Source organism: Medicago sativa, chromosome 1 (genome assembly GCF_051527215.1).
Source record: "Medicago sativa cultivar Bolivia chromosome 1, Bolivia_mono, whole genome shotgun sequence".
Taxonomy (NCBI): domain Eukaryota; kingdom Viridiplantae; phylum Streptophyta; class Magnoliopsida; order Fabales; family Fabaceae; genus Medicago; species Medicago sativa.
Window position 1 is genome coordinate 68494512 of NC_140749.1, and position 17453 is coordinate 68511964.

At 35.0% G+C, this 17453-nt stretch overlaps 2 pseudogenes across 1 annotated transcript; both read left to right on the forward strand.

Annotated features, from left to right (window-relative positions):
* The first annotated feature begins 131 nt into the window (after positions 1–131).
* On the forward strand, positions 132–2632 carry LOC146956727 (uncharacterized; annotated as a pseudogene).
* A 6945-nt stretch (positions 2633–9577) lies between these two features.
* Positions 9578–15468, forward strand: LOC146956728 (aconitate hydratase, cytoplasmic-like; annotated as a pseudogene). The gene is made up of 20 exons (XR_015020643.1): positions 9578–9724; positions 9840–9944; positions 10190–10350; positions 10459–10551; positions 11008–11193; positions 11276–11437; positions 11700–11844; positions 11942–12084; positions 12183–12239; positions 12325–12404; positions 12505–12580; positions 12679–12864; positions 12999–13066; positions 13160–13278; positions 13364–13485; positions 13854–13952; positions 14071–14551; positions 14674–14772; positions 14854–15096; positions 15191–15468. The product of XR_015020643.1 is annotated as an aconitate hydratase, cytoplasmic-like (transcript).
* The last annotated feature ends 1985 nt before the right edge of the window (positions 15469–17453 follow it).

The following is a 17453-nucleotide window of genomic DNA, read 5'->3' on the forward strand; positions in this document are numbered from 1 at the left end:
GCTAGGAGATTCGTGAGTTGTTTGTTGAATTGCATGCTATGTCACGCGTTCATACTAGTATGAATTGGCAAAAGGCGAGGATGAATTGGTTACGAGAAGGTGATGCAAATTCAAAATTCTTTCATAATATGATGTCAAAAAGACAACGTCGGAATTCTTTACATGTCATTAATGTAGATGGGGTGCGTGTGGAAGGGGTTCAGAATATTAGGATGGCTGTTCAAAATCATTTTGCAAGTAATTACCGTTCTCGTGTTGTTGAGCGCCCAGATGTTCACGGTCTAAATTTCAGAAAATTGTCTTTTGCTCAGGCATGTCAATTGGTGCGACCTTTTTCGTTGGATGAGGTTAAACAGGCGGTTTGGGACTGTGATAGTTATAAGAGTCCTGGACCTGATGGTATTCATATGGTTTCATTAAAGATTTTTGGCATGAACTGAAAGATGATTTTTTGAGGTTTTTTGTGGAATTCCATCGAAATGGGAAGTTGACAAAGGGAGTAAATTCGACGTTTATTGCTTTGATTCCGAAGGTGGATAGTCCCCAAAGGCTAGCTGATTTTCGACCAATTTCCTTGGTTGGGTGTATGTACAAAGTGCTGGCAAAGGTCCTTGCTAATCGCCTCCGTGGTGTTTTGGATTTTGTGGTGTCGGATGCTCAGTCTGCCTTTGTTCGGGGTAAGCAAATTCTTGATGGCATTCTCATTGCTAATGAGGTAGTTGATGAGGCTAAACGCATGAACAGGGAACTATTATTGTTTAAGGTTGATTTTGAAAAGGCCTACGATTCTATTGATCTCAATTATTTACACTCAGTGATGTTGAATATGAACTTCCCAACACTTTGGAGAAAATGGATTATGGAGTGTGTTGGAACAGCTTCAGCTGCCGTCCTTGTTAATGGGTGTCCGACGGAGGAGTTTCCTATCTAGAGGGGGCTTCGCCAAGGGGATCGTCTCTCGCTATTTTTATTCTTATTGGCGGCGGAAGGTTTCGATGCTCTGATGAAGGCTTCTGTGACTAATCATATTTTTCAACCGTATGGTGTGGGTTCTCAACAGGATGTCAGGTTGTCTCATCTCCAATTTGCTGATGATACGCTAATTATGGGTGATAAAAGCTGGTTGAATGTGCGTACAATTCGGGCTGTGTTGCTAATTTTTGAGGAAGTTTCGGGTTTGAAGGTTAATTTCAATAAAAGCATGCTGACGGGTGTTAATATTTCCACATCTTGGCTATCAGAAGCGGCTGCAGTTTTAAATTGTAGAACTGGTTTAATTCCTTTTGTGTATTTGGGGTTGCCTATTGGAGGTGATAGTGGGAAACTTAGTTTTTGGAAACCAGTGGTGGATCGTATTTCTGCTAGATTGTCGTCTTGGAATAATAAGTACTTATCTTTTGGTGGCCGCCTGGTTCTTCTGAAGTCTGTCCTGTCCTCTCTCCCGGTTTACTTTCTTTCCTTCTTCAAGGCACCTACAGATATAATTTCCTCTATCGAATCTATTTTTAAACAATTTTTTTGGGGTGGGTGTGAGGTCTCTAAAAAAATTGCTTGGATTAAATGGGATTCTGTGTGTTTACCTGTGATTAGTGGCGGTTTGGGGGTTCGGAGGTTAAGGGAATTTAATTTGTCGTTATTAGGGAAGTGGTGTTGGAGGATGATGGTCGATAAGGATGGGTTGTGGTATCGTGTTCTAAAGGCTAGGTATGGGGAGGTAGGTGGTCGGATAAAGGAAGGGGGTAGCAATTCCTCTAGGTGGTGGAGGTCGATTTGCAATGTGAGGGAGGGAAGTGGGTTGGTTGTAGGCCGGTGGTTTGAGGATAATATTTGGCGGGTGGTAGGTAACGGTCGTAACACTTTCTTTTGGACAGATAACTGGCTGGGTGGAGTTCCCTTAAAACTTCAGTTCAGTCGCCTTTATGACTTATCTGTGCATAAGGAGTGTTCAGTGGAGGATATGGCGAGAGCGGGGTGGGAGGATGGAGGCCTTGGGTGGGTGTGGAGGCGTCGTTTGTTAGCTTGGGAGGAGGAGAGTGTGAGGGAGTGTGCAGGGTTGTTAAATAACATTGTTTTGCAGGAAAATATCCAGGACTAGTGGCGGTGGTTGCTTGATCTGATTCACGGATATACGGTTAAGGGGACTTATCGCTTCCTAACCACTTCAGATGAGTACATAGCTGATGCCGCAGGACTTGATGTGTGGCATAAATTGGTTCCTTCGAAAGTTTCTTTGTTTGCTTGGCGTCTACTTCAAGATAGAATACCGACAAAGTCAAATTTGGTGCATCGTCATGTTATTCAATCAACTGACAACTTTTGTATAGGCGGCTGCGGTTCTTCTGAAACGTCGGATCATCTCTTCATTACGTGCGATATTTTTGGGAGAACATGGTATCTTATTTGTTTGTGGCTTGGTATCCCTTGTGTTTTTCCAGGTTCGATGAAGGATCACTTCTCTCAATTTATTCATTTGGCGGGTATGCCGCGGCTTTCCCATTTTTATTTAAAGATTATTTGGCTGGCTTGTGTTTGGGCAATATGGAAGGAGAGAAATAACAGTGTCTTCAATAATGCGGTTATTGATCCTCTTAGTATTGTTGAAAAAGTGAAGCTGAATTCTTTTTTGGGTTAATTATGTTTCTAGTCCCTATAAAATAGCGACCTTGTAAGTTTAGTCCCTACTTAATTTTAATAGCATTTTTAGTCCCTATAAAAAAAATTTACTTATAATTTTAGTCCCTGCTAAAACAAAGTTTGATTAATTATCCTTAAACTCTTAAATTTTTGAACGATTTTTTTGAGACAAGATTAGAACACTATGAAAGGTTCGTTTACTAAAATTTAGAATTTTCTGACATGAAATGAATTAAATATGAATTTTTTAAAACGACAAAAGTTAAAGATAAAAAGTAATAAAATCTGAATGTAGAAATCAAATTTTGCGATAATTTTTTGCGGACGAACTTTTAGTAATGTTCTAAACATGTCTGCAAAAAATTGTTCAAAAATTTAAGAGTTTAAGCATAAATTAAACAAATTTGAATTGAGTAGGGACTAATACTCAGTGCAGAAAAACAAAATTAGGGACCAAAAATGCTATTAAAATTAAGTAGGGACTAAACTTACAAGGTCGCTATTTTATAGGGACTAAAAACATAATTAACCCTTCTTTTTTATGGCTTTCGTCAAATGTTGTTTCTCTTCCGTTTGGTTATCACGATTGGTGGAGATATCCACTACCTTGTATGGGTATCATGTAATTGTTTTAGTTTTTTTCCTTCGGTGCAGGCATCGTTGGTAGGTGCCTGTTGATTGTATCAGACTTCGGTGGATTCACCACTTTAGCACACCTTGTGCGGGGTGAAACACTACTTTATTGAGCAATATATCCCATTTTGATTTGTTCAAAAAAAAAACTTAAAAGACCTATTTGAAACTTAAAAATTTTAAAGACTAATCCATTATTTTTGTCAAACTTAAAGAAGAAAAAAAAGATAATTAACCCGATAAAAATATAGAAAATTAAACATATGGTTAACTACAAACACCCCAAAGTAAAAGTACAAAACCAAACTAAAACTGATACGGGTAACAAGAGAGGAACAAACAAAATTCTACTATAATTCTACTACAAACACCCCAAAGTATATCCTCAATATTTTTTTCACTTCCAAACTCCAATAGGCAATAGATTGCCCCTTCTTGACAGCTGATCATGCAGTACTGGTCACATAATAGTTCAAACACATATATCTTTAGTTCACAAAATAAATAAACTGTAAAACTACATTAAACTGGCAGTGAGATTAAAAGTTCATTCTACATTAATTCAAGTGCCATAATAGTTTAAGGTACATAATTTTAAGGTATCTATTTTTTTTTTCAAAAATAATTTAAGTGTGTGTATACATATAATCTATCGAGTCACTTCATCAATCAAACGAGTCAAATTATATATAGTTCTAGTTCAACTCATTTAGTTAATTGAATTAATTTTTAACTTAATTTAACTCATTTGGTGCATGAGTCTAGTTCAATAAATTAATTATCGAGTAAAATTTACAATTGAGTTGGATCAGTTCACATGATCAACACTAAATTACTTAATATTAAGGACTGCAACTGTGTGTGGGAAATTTTGTAGCGACTATCACATTTTTATGGGACCATCAATAACTTTTAGAAATTTTGTAGGCTTAAGTACCTCCTTCCTCATCTAGTTTTTAACACTCAAAGCAAGAAACACAAAATTAGTTGAATGTTAAAAACTAGTTGAGGAAGAAACACAACACGTGTGAATTGTGTTTTCAATGAGTAAGTAAATTAATCACAACCATTAAACTTAATCCAAGAGTTTTTATTCAATCCTCTCATCTCTTATAATAAAAGCTCCTCTCACTATGTATGTATGTATGTGAGACTATGATTATCCTTGAAGTTTTAGTTTCATCGCATATATCAACATGTAATTCTATTTTATTTTATTTTTACATTTGGCAGCACTCTGCCTTAGATATCTTTATTTTAATATTTGTCTACTAAAAAAACTAACAACTACTGAACTCGTCGAGATCCTATGTTATTTATGAGTTAAGATTCTCTCTATTTAATATCATCTCCATTTCTTTCATTTGGAGAGATAGAGACACAATGAAATTTGAAAAAAAATAATAGTGGTAGGACCCACCTAATGATAGGGCCCACAATCTACTTTTTGTATCTATCTCTCACCAAATGACATTTTTCATTTATTTTAAGCAAATGGAGAAGATCCTATCTCTTTATTTAAAAGTCAAAAGTAAGTTTGCAGGTGCACAAAAACAAGAATCACAATAACGGTAACAAGAACAAAAAGCTAGAGACTCCATTGGGTGTTTGTTTTTGGTTTAAGATTTACATTCTTGGGAAAGTGTGTTTGTTCAAATGAATGAGTGTTTAAGTGTGTGAGTGACCAATTGTCCAATTTTAAATTTCTAGTAGATGCTACTTCATTTTTTTTATAAGAAGGCAAACTAGCCCACCGGAATTAGCATTAGAGAGAATCAAACTGGACACCTTGAGAGGAGCACGTTCCAAGGTCCCAGCTAACACAACTAGGCCAACACAAACTACCACATATTCTTCTACAACAACTTCCTAACTATCATTCCTACAAACAGTTTGTAATCGTCATTCTTGGTAACGGTTTGTAACTAGCGTTCGACAACAAACAATATTTAAATACTGTTTGGGGTGTTTTTGGAAGTTTAAGGTGCTTGTGAGTAATTCCTAGGTCCCAAAAAAGCAATTTTCCCATGGCAATAGAGTTGACCCAAACCCAATTGTTGAAATTGGATGATCAATATTTGAGACCAAAAAAAAAAAAAAACACTGCAGCTTCAGCTTGTTGCCAACTTAATTACCTCAATCTCAGGTGTATCTTTTGAGTTATACACAATTATTAAAAAAATGATTATAAGTGTTGATTTTAATGGTAAGACGTGTTTCATTTATCAAAACACGTTTTTTATTTATTAATAAAAGGCCAAAAACACCATAGATTAAAAAAAAAAGCACCCATTCGAAGCACAATTGTCATACCCTAATTTTGGACCTAAAAATACTTGCTCGGAATATCTTTTATCTCTGATATGTGTCTTTGACCTTTGAGAGATTGCCAATCTGCTATTGTTTACTCTGATATTTTACTCTGCTGTATTCGTATATTTCTACTGTCTGTGTTTGAAAATATTTTCAAATGTTATTTTGTCTGTGTCTTCCTGCATTTCAAACCATCCAAAAGGTTTTCTTGCATTCCCAATTGCCTTTGGTTAACTGCATTTTTTACTTCAATGTTATTTGCAAAAACTCATGAAAAAGGGTATTTTAGTCATTTTCTGCATTCAAACTCATTTTAGTCCATGTAAATTGTCTCTGAGTCTTTCCAGTTAGTTTTCATAAATCTTGTTTTAATTCAATGTTAAAATACCATTCAAAAATCGCATTTGAGTCATTTTGGGTCAATTTAGTCCCTAGGGGCATTTTGGTCATTTCACCCAAAATTTTGACAGAGAGGTATTTTAAAATACCTCATTTTGTAATTGTTTCATTTTAGTCCTTTTGTTGATTTTATTTCTTTGGTTTCACTTTACGTTTATTCCAAATTACTTTGTTAAAACCAATTTTATTAATTTTTTGCATTTTAGTCCTCAAGTTTTAATAATTGCATTTTTAAGCCCATTTCTTCATTTGCAGATTAGTCCTTCAGCTTTCTTATTTTGCAGAAAGGTCCTCAAGTCCAATAAATCCAAAGCCGAGTCACTCAAGTCCAGGGATAGGTGGTGCACTCCTATTGGCTCAAAAAATCACAGTTGTCCTATAAATACCGTCCATCTCATCACATGTGTCAAAGGGAGAACCCATTAATCACACGCCACATCACAAACACTTCCCATTTTTCTCTCTCCATTCGGTTAAGATCAAAACCCAGAGAAACACCAAGAACGTGAAGAACAATCCAAAACCCTAAAATTCCAGAATGCAAATTCAAGATCAAATGCAACGAATTCGTGATGATTCTCAGTGATTCATTGAAGAATCTTCATCATCGAATCATCTTCTCTGCAATTCAAGTGTGAATCCACCACTGTTAGTGGCGAACTCAAGCACGATCACAGAAAATAATCAGAGAAGAAGAAGAAGAGGGATCGAAGGTGAAGGATCTAACCAGAGAAGAAGAAGAGGAGGAATCACCGATTTATTTTCGGCTCAAGCACTTACCAGAAGAATTTGAAGTTTTCATAAGGATCTTTCGATTCAAATCTCCGATAAAAATCAGGTAATCACAAAGAACCTCTTTATTTTCATCGCAAAAGCTCAAGGAAGGTCCGTGAGAACAAATAAACGGTGAATCGAAGCAGATAAACGAGCCTCAGAACTTGTTCTTTCGAAAAACTTTGAAAAAGATTGAAAAGATTTGAAACTGAATTTCCAGATGTAGATCTACAACGTTTCACCATTTATTTTCCAGTTTTGAGTTCATATTTGTGTTCGTATTGAGAAAATAAGTGGTTTAGGGTTTAGAATTAAGAAGATCGGAGTTGTTTGAGGTGGTGCCGGAAACTGGAAATCACGACGGAGAGGATGAAGATTCCGGCGGATCTATGAAGATCCCGGCCGATCTTCATCTTCCCCGACCGTTTCTTTCCAGAAACCGGCGAAGGGGAGAGAACCGGTGAGAAGAGAGAAGTGAGAGCTTCTCTCACTAGAATATGTTAGAGAGAGAAAAAGAAGAGAAAAGTGAGGAGACCGGTGTGGAGAGGGTTTTATAAACCTCTCCTTCGCCTCTCAACCGTTAGATCTAGGTTGGAGTGGATCCGGATCAATCCAATGGCTAAGAGCTTTCCCTGTGATCCGGATCCATTAGGCTTGGGCTTGGGCTTGGTCTTGTACTGGATCTCGTTGCCTTCTCTGTTTTCTTGCTATTTACACTCTGTGTCTTGCTTTTTACACCTCCTGCCATGCCTAAAATCTTTTTAAAATTCTACAAAAATTCATGAATGATTCTTGTAAATTTTGTGGCCCTTTTTTGTGGAAATTTTGTACTGGAAAACTGATAAAAAATGATGTGATATTTCCTTTGCTCATTTGTGAAATTTCATGTTAAAATCTTGTGAAAATTTGCATAATCTTGAGTCCAATTCTTGATATATGTTTGTGACTTGTGATGAGTGAATTTGTGTTGAAATTACTACTGCTTTGGCGTGTTTTACTGAATGTGAATGCGTTGTGGTTAGTTACTTGTTTTACAAGTCTTATTTGTGAATAATAAATAAAGGATATGTCCAATTTCTTCCTAAAAATGCTTATTATGACACCTTTCTCCGATCCTCTTTGCAAAACCTGAATGTATGCCTTTGAAAATGTATTGGACTGTGAGGATTATAAGTCATGTGAACTTGGCATTTTGTGGTATGATTTTTAGGCATATTTTTACTTTGATCTTGCTTGGTTTTATGATGATTTTCTTACTTTTGTTATAGTAATTTTACTTGCTTTATCTCTTGTTATTATATCATGTGCCACTAACCCTTTTGTTTCATGTTTCATGTGCCACATAAGCATCTCATACTCCACCCTTTTCTACACCTTAATTTCTCGCACTCTATCTCTTTACGGTTCATTTTTGGTGCAAGATTAAGTTCTCGCAAGGATAAGTAGTGTGTATCTAGGCCAATGATGTAAAAGGACAATGGACAATAACTATGTACACCGACACATGCACGGACACATGCACCCACATCACGTGTATGGTATATGTATGCTTTAGATGTATGGCTAGGAAATTTGAAACTTAGGCAAAAAACTTCATTTTTCCAAAAAAATGTGAACAATCTCACTTGAAAATCTTTTCTCAAAAAATAGGAGTCAAAATTCCTCCCTTTTCCCTTTTATTTTCTTAAGCAAGAACTTCAATGAATTTTAATCATACTTAGATTTTTTTTTGCAAAATAACTAATCACACCTCACATTTTCCAAACTCTTATGCCCTTGAGGCCTCTCCTTTCCTTTCTTCAAAACTCCATTTTCAAAATTAAAATTCAACCAATGAAAACAAAAACCCTTTTTGGAAATGAACTACGATTGGTTTTGATCCCTTAAAAAGGTACGTAGGCAAGGAGCCAATACTCCTCCAAATCAAATAAAACAAAAATCCAAACACATTCTTCTCCCTCCAATTCTTAACCTAGCAAACCTTTAAGTGTAAATAACGTTTTTCAACGAATAGCATATAAAAGTAAAGCGTTAGGTGTAGAAAGTAAAGACGGTTCCTATAGGATACTATAGTCGTTATGGGTGCCTAACACCTTCCTATAACGAAAACAACTCCCGAACCTCGTTTCTCAAGGGTTTTCTCCTCATTTTTCCCTTCCCAAGAAAAAATGAAGATATCAAAGGTTAAAAAGGTCCAAGCTTAATCAATGCTTGACACCCGAAAACCAAGATAAAACAACAATGTGTGCCTAAAAGGAGCAAAAATCGTATACGTTACGAACAAGTTAAAGATAGAACCCCAAAAGATTATTATTAATTGTAGTTAGTGTAGTAGTTAGAAGATTAAAATGCAATAAATAAGGTATGTTAATGGGAAAAAATAATAAATATTATATTGATGTTATAAAAAGAACAAATAATTTAAAACAAAAAATGGTAAATATGACACCTTATTTGAGACAAACACCTAAAAAAAACTAGTGAATGAGTCGTGATAGTTGTACGGACATTTATGACAACTTTTGTGATAATATTCTTTTTATCTTATTGGTTAAACACAATAGAGAAAGAAAAAAAGAGAGAAAATTATCAAAAAAATTATCTTTGTAGATACACGGTTTCTCTTGGTCAAGAAAAGCATATGCCTCAACGAAACATGGAAGGAACGTGCGTGTACCCTTTATAGGGTCTCTATTTTGGATTGCAGCAAGGTGTCTAGTAAAGAACCATGAATTCATTTATTTAAAGACACCATTAATTTTTTTTTTTTTGTTGAGAAAAAGACACCATTAATTATTACTCAAACATTTTCATACTTCATTGTAATATTATAAAATAAAAAAAACTTTGTAATGTATATCTTTCTCACCAACCATGACAAATATTATAGGAAATTCAATCTATGAAAGCCTTTTCCTTTAATAGTTACTCGCTGTTGAGTTAAGTTTGTATAGAAAGATGGCTACATTGAGTATGATCACTATACTATACTACATTGCATACTTTTTTTTCTCATTATGTTTCTGAAACTTAAATTTAATCCATTAATTTACTAACCAGTTTAATTATTATATCCACTTTTTTAGCTTCTGAACATGTGTTCAAAGGAATATTGACTGGTCTTCCCAAGCCTGGAGGTGGTGAATATGGAAAGTTTTTTAGTTTGCCTTCACTCAATGATTCTAGAATTGGTATGAACTATGAACTCATACATGAATTAATGAATTATTTTTGGATTTATTTCATATATACTGTTAGTGTAATTTTTTTTTTTTTTTTTGCATGTAATTACGTCTATCATAACGTTAGATCATTAAAAATGTTCGACTTTTATCATAACTACTTCTAAAGTCGATATAAATATATGATTGGTTGTGATTTGTTAAAACTTCGCATTGTATCGAAATTAAACTCATTGTTTATTTGGCATTTTAAGAGAGGCTGCCATACTCCATAAGGATACTTGTAGAATCTGCCATACGTAATTGTGACAACTTCAAAGTGACTCAGAATGATGTTGAAAATATTATTGATTGGGAGAACACATCTCAAAACCAAACTGAAATTCCTTTCATGCCTGCTCGTGTTCTGCTGCAGGTTTGTACCATTTTCATGACTTGTTTGTTGGTCTTTTTTGTTTGAAATTCTAGAATATTTGTGTTTGGTTTTTTAGTACTTAGAGGTTAATTTGGTTGTGTTAACAAGGATGCTACTGGAGTTCCTGCTCTTGTTGATTTGGCTTCTATGAGGGATGCCATGAAGAATCTTGGTGGTGATCCTAACAAGATTAGCCCTTTGGTTCGTAACCAACTTATCAACCTTTTTGCTGTATATTGTGTTTTTTCTTCATGTTCTTGTGGTAAATGTATTGAAATTTTTTAGGTTAATTATTGATTTAGTTTCCAGAAATGTAGGAAAAGACGTTGTTTTTGGTTTGGAAGAGCCTAAGGGCGAAACTCGCACACTAAGTGTTGAGAAGTGGAAAATTGCGGGTTCAAACCCACATCCCAGAATATCAAATGTCTTATAGCTACTAACCGAGCTGTATTCACATGAAATAAGAATGGACAATTTAGTCCATTAAATCTTCGATAACATTATTTGAGACTAATTGACAGACTCAAAAGGACTAATGTTTTTCAAAATATTATTTTGAAATTTCGTTAATTTTGAGAAAAGCTTGGTGAAGTCTCCTATGGTTACTATGATCAATTGTTGGAATTATGTTGAAAATTGTGGAGTTACTGCATGTAGGTTCCAGTGGAACTTGTTATAGATCATTCAGTTCAGGTTGATGTAGCAAGATCAAATAATGCAGTACAAGCCAATGTAGAATTTGAGTTCCAAAGGAATAAAGAAAGATTTGGTTTCCTTAAATGGGGTTCACTTGCTTTCGATAACACGCTTGTTGTTCCTCCCGGATCTGGAATAGTCCACCAGGTAGACACCAATGCTTACAATGAAAATCTTGCTCATAAACTTGTAAATGGACTTATACTATGACATTGTATTGAATTTGTAGGTAAATCTAGAATACCTTGGAAGAGTAGTTTTTAACAAAGATGGCATTCTCTACCCTGACAGTGTGATCGGTACGGACTCCCACACACCAATGATTGATGGGTTGGGAATTGCTGGATGGGGAGTTGGGGGGATTGAAGCAGAGGCAGCCATGCTTGGCCAGGTAAAGTATGTTATAAAATGTTTAGGGCATGTTTAAATTAGATTATTTGAGTTTATCCACTAACATAAACCCTTGCGAGCTGTTTGGGAGAGCTTATAATATGTCCATTAGTTATCTTCAGGATATTTCCATAAACTGTTTAAGATAGCGTATGAAAACTACTTATAGATAATACTAAAACAATATGACTGTTTAATAAACCCTTCCTTCTAGTTTTGGTAATCATAAGGCATTGAGATTCTTTTCTAGTTTTGAATGACAGCCAATGAGTATGATATTGCCTGGTGTTGTTGGATTCAAACTGTTTGGGAAATTGCATGATGTTGTCACAGCTACTGATTTGGTTTTAACTGTGACTCAAATGTTGAGGAAGCATGGTGTTGTTGGCATGTTCATTGAATTTTACGGTAAGTTAGCTTATGATGAGACTGCATAGGATAGATTCTATTAACAACTTTCACAACATCTGCACAAATGAGTGAGCCTATTCAAATATATCTTAAGGTGAAGGCGTTGGTGAACTGTCGTTACCTGATAGGGCTACGATTGCAAACATGTGTCCAGAATATGGGGCAACAATGGCATTCTTCCCTGTAGATGATGTCACATTGGAATATCTTAGATTGACCGGAAGAAGTGAAGAGACAGTGAGACAATCTTTCTCTTACATTTTTCATCGAAAATCGTTTTCTTTTCTTTTCACATTCATAGAATTTATTATTTAATCATGTTTACTTGCTTACAGGTTTCAATGATAAAATCATATTTATATGCAAATAGATTGTTCAATGATTGTAACAAGGTAACGTCAATTTTCGATAAAAAGTACTGTATGATAATGATGGAAGTTGTGGATCTAACGTAATGTAGACTTCTCTGTCATCCAGGCTCACCATGAGAGAGTATACACATCTTATTTGCAGTTAGACTTGGGAGAAGTTAAATCCTGTGTTTCAGGTCCCAAAAGGTATAATAACCGACGAATAGACATAGTTTAACGCTTGTATTCCTTTATATTACTGCATTGTCTCTTTCTCGTCTCGTTACACTTCTATACTTTCTGAAAGGCCTCATGATCGAGTTCCTTTGAAAGACATGAAGGCAGATTGGCATGCTTGTCTTGAAAACAAAGTTGGAATCAAGGTGACCTGGAGCTTATAATGTGCTACCGTGCTGTTTATTTTTGCATATGTTAAACTGATTTTTCTCTTAGTTTTTCATATTATTAATTTTTTTAGCAGGGATTTGGGATATCAATAGGAGAAAAAGATAAAGAGGTGAAGTTTTCTTTCCAAGGACATCATGCTAACCTTAAGCATGGAAGTGTTGTCATTGCAGCCATTACAAGTTGTACTAATACATCAAACCCTAGTGTAATGCTTGGTGCTGGTCTTGTTGCAAAGAAAGCCTGTGAACTAGGTTTGGAGGTTAGTCTCAAATCTCAACACATAAATGTAAACTCAATGAAATTTGGCTGCAAACCCTCGATTCGGATTGACTAGATAGTCTAACTATAACATCAATCATTTTGATATGTTGTTTCCATGTGATTTTATACCAGGTCAAGCCATGGATTAAAACAAGTCTTGCTCCTGGCTCAAAGGTAGCTACCGAATATTTAATCCAGAGGTTTTTGATATACCTACTCATTTGTCTTTTCATTTCAGGTGCTTCACATTTATTTATTTTTTAAGCAACATACCTTGCTTATTTTTTATTTAGTGGCCTACAAAAATATCTAAATCGGCTAGGCTTTCACACGGTTGGCTATGGTTGCACAACCTGTATTGGAAATTCAGGAGAACTCGATAACTCGGTGGCATCTGCAATTTCAGAAAATGGTACACATTTAGATAATACAGATATTTCATTTTATATCTTAATCACCACTACCCTGATTCATTCTTCTTTTTCCAACCTTTGCAGAGATTATTGCTGCATCTGTTCTTTCTGGAAATCGAAATTTTGAAGGTCGTGTTCATCCGTTAACAAGAGCAAACTACCTTGCTTCTCCGCCATTAGTTGTTGCCTATGCCCTTTCCGGCACGGTTTGTCTATATTCTTATGCTTCCATGATATAACAGTTAACTTTTGAATGTGATTTGAAAACATGTTGAATGAGTAAGACATTTTTTTTTCTCTCTCTTGAAATGTACAAAAAAAAGTACAACAAGTAGCAACTAGATTTAGTCTTGAAGCAGTCATGAATTTTTTCAAAGGAGTTTGAGAATAAGGTCCAGAGTTCAAACCTTGACTACAAACATAACATATCATTACTACCATTTATCTGTAAAAAAAACTTGCTAACTATACCAGTTTCAGTTTTCCTGAATCATTTCAATGATTTTTGAATCTTCGACACTTTTAAATCCATGCTTAATTTTAAATTTTAGCTTAAGGACAATTTACATTTCAGGTTGACATCAACTTCTATGAAGAGCCCATAGGAAGAGGAAAGAATGGAAGGGATGTGTACCTGAAAGATATCTGGCCAAGTAATGAAGAGGCCTCAAAGGTAGGGAAAAAAAAACAGGATATTTAAGCTATGAGATCAATGTAATATTGTTAATTTAGTCTGAATATCATCTAATAATTAGATTTTGACATGTATATTTCTTGTTACGCGCATATAGGCTCTTCAAACTTATGTATTGCCTGACATGTTCAAGAGCATTTATGAGACTATTACAAAGGGAAATCCTATGTGGGATAGGCTTTCAGTTCCTGCTTCAACTCTCTATTCATGGGATCCAAAATCCACCTACATTCATGAGCCTCCTTATTTTAAGAATATGACGATGAAGCCACCTGGTCTTCATAGGATAAAGGATTGTTATTGCTTGCTCAAGTTTGGAGAAGGTGTTACCACAGATCAGATTTCTCCTCCAGGGAGTATCCACAAGGATAGCCCTGCTGCAAAATACTTGATTGAGCATGGTGTAGATCACAAAGACTTCAATTCTTATGGAAGTCGTCGCGGAAATCATGAAGTTATGGTAAGAGGCACATTTGCCCATATCCGCCTTGTGAACAAACTTATGAATGGAGAAGTGGGTCCAAAAACAAGTTCACATTCCAACAGGAGAAAAAATGACAGTGTATGATGCAGCAATGGTTAGTATTAATGTTTAACACTTGGATAAGCATTATGATAATTCACTTTTTACCAATGTTATTTAACTCTTAAGTCTCATGTGGAAATAAATACTTATAAAGACCACGTTTATAACTTATAGAGGTATAAGGAAGCTGATCAGGACACCATTATCTTGGCCGGGGCAGATTATGGAACTGGAAGCTCTCGAGATTGGGCTGCGAAGGGTCCTCTCCTACTTGTAAGCTCACACTCAGATGTTCAATCAGATTTCACCATCTTATCTATATTGATCAAACGTTAGTACGTAATAACTATACAGGGGGTGAAAGCAGTGATTGCTAAGAGCTTTGAGAGAATTCATCGCAGTAATCTTGTTGGGATGTGGATCATTCCTCTTCGCTTCAAGCCTGATGATGATGGAGAAACACTACAATTGACAGGTCACGAGCGTTTCACGGTGGATCTTCCAGAAAAAGTTAACGACATAGAACCTGGTCAATATGTTGATGTCACCACAGACAGTGGCAAATCTTTTACATGCAAGCTTTGCCTTGAAACAAGGGTACTTTGATAGGAGTTATATTATATATTATATCCTGAACAAGATATATAAGATTGATTTACACAATTGCTTCACTTTGTTACTCAATTTACAGGTGGAGTTGGCATATACTGAACATGGTGGTATACTTCCTTATGTTATCCGCAACTTGATTAAGCAATGATATTTTGTTTTTCCTTTCCTAGTGAGATTACTGAGGTATACTTGTGCATGTATGGATACATGCATGTGTGATGTATGTACACAATAAATTCCATTTTAGATTGTTTATACACATATGTAGCCCTTGTTCACGCTGTAACATACACATGCTTGAAGTTTCTCACTTCAGACATTTCTATGAATTCATAATGAATAGATGATAGCTTAATATATAGAATGTATGGTAACTGATATTGAGGCATTCACTAACATGCTACTAGATGATAGCTATGTAAAACTCACAAATATGTTAGTACACTAAATCCAGAAGATCAATTTATTGGAAATTTTTGCTGTCAAAAAAAGGAATTTATTGGAAATCTTACACATTTTGAAACTCATTATGATATGATAGTATTTTTTAATATGTTTGATATGCAGACGAAGTGGCAAGCAACACCTAAAAATTAATACTCACAGCCGTCAACAACTTGACAATATCGACATTGCTAGTTAAACTAGGACACAATTCTTTCTAATTGATTGAAAAGTCAATCCCGGCAACAATAATAATAATAAAAGAGCATAAAAGAAATAAAATGAAACTAGGACACAAGAATTTTTAAGATGAGAAACTCCTTTTCATATTGGAAGGGTAAAAATTTTTTAAGATGAGAAACTCCTTTTCATATTGGAAGGGTAAAAACTAATATCTAGTCCATAAAATCTTTCACTATTTAAATGACTTAATTATACTTTTCCACCCCTATCTCAATTGTACACTTTTAATCCTTTAATTATTTTTGAGCAATTTTGGTCATTATATTTACACATTTCTCATTCTGCACTTTCTCACTAATCTTTATCCAATTTTATGTTGAATTGACCATTTTTATTGAAAGTTTAGGTGACTTGGTGCATGGATGTATACCAGAGTTAGAGGATGTCTCATGACTTATAGATGATAGATATTGTGTTTTTTTGAACGATTTATCACTAAATTAAATACATTAACCATTTTAGTTCAGTTATTTGGTCAAAACAAATTTTTAAAAAAGTTATTTTCTTTGTATCATAAGTTCAAGAGATTCAAATATGTCAAATGGTTTTAGTCAAAATTTTGCAGCAAATACATTTCACAAATGTTAATAAGTAATTGTTATTGACTCATTTTTCCGAATTTTAACCCAAAATCATCAACTTTTTAACTTTATATTACTAAATATTATTTTTACTTTATATTAATGATAATAAAAATACATTTATTTGTGTGAAATGATAAAATGAAGTAAATAGGCGATTACCCATTGAAATTGTAAGTTTCGTCAGATATCCCCCCCCCCCCCCCCCCCCCCCCCCCCCCCCCGAAATTAACAAAACTTCAATTACCCTCTGAAATTGCACAACGTTAATAATTTACCCTCTTCGTCAAATTCTTCTGTTAGTCAACCTCACGTTTTGCAAATACCCCCCTGAAGTTTTGCACTTATGTGCAAAATGCCCCATGAAGTTGAAAATTTATATATTTTTTTCTTATCCTTAAAAGAGACTGCAGTATCGCTGAATTGTGTAGCATATTAGCTAAGTTTTGACGGTATACAACCATATATGTTCCCTGAAACGATCAAACATTAACCATGTATTATAGTCTAATGATATGAAAGTCAGCATAGCAAAGTACATTCACACATGTCAGATGGAAAACTAATGCATGACATACATAATGAAACACATAAGAGCATCTCCAATGGGGGGTCCTTACTTAACAAGGACCACTCCCCGTTAAGGACCCTCCATTAGAGGAAGAAAAAATGAGTCCCCGTTAAGGAACGGGCAACTATATAAGGACCCTCTCTCTCCTGGGTAACTAACGGGTCCCACGTTTAAAAAAGTAATAAAATGTGTACTATTTGGTCCCACTTGCATAAAGGAGTAATAAAATGTGTACTACTTGGTCCCACTTGTAAAAAGGAGTAATTGGTAAATTATTTTTGTTTAATGATGTAAAGATAGTGGGACATATTTAAGTACTTTTCATTGGAGTCCTTATTAGTGTATTGCCATTGGAGTCATTGAGTCCTTAATAGGTACTTTTATTAAAAAATTATAAATAAGTGATGTGTCACGTGGGGTCCATTTAAGGAGTCCTTGTTAGGGAACTACCATTGTGGATGCTCTAAATGACATATGATTGACATAACCAAGATGTCAAAATA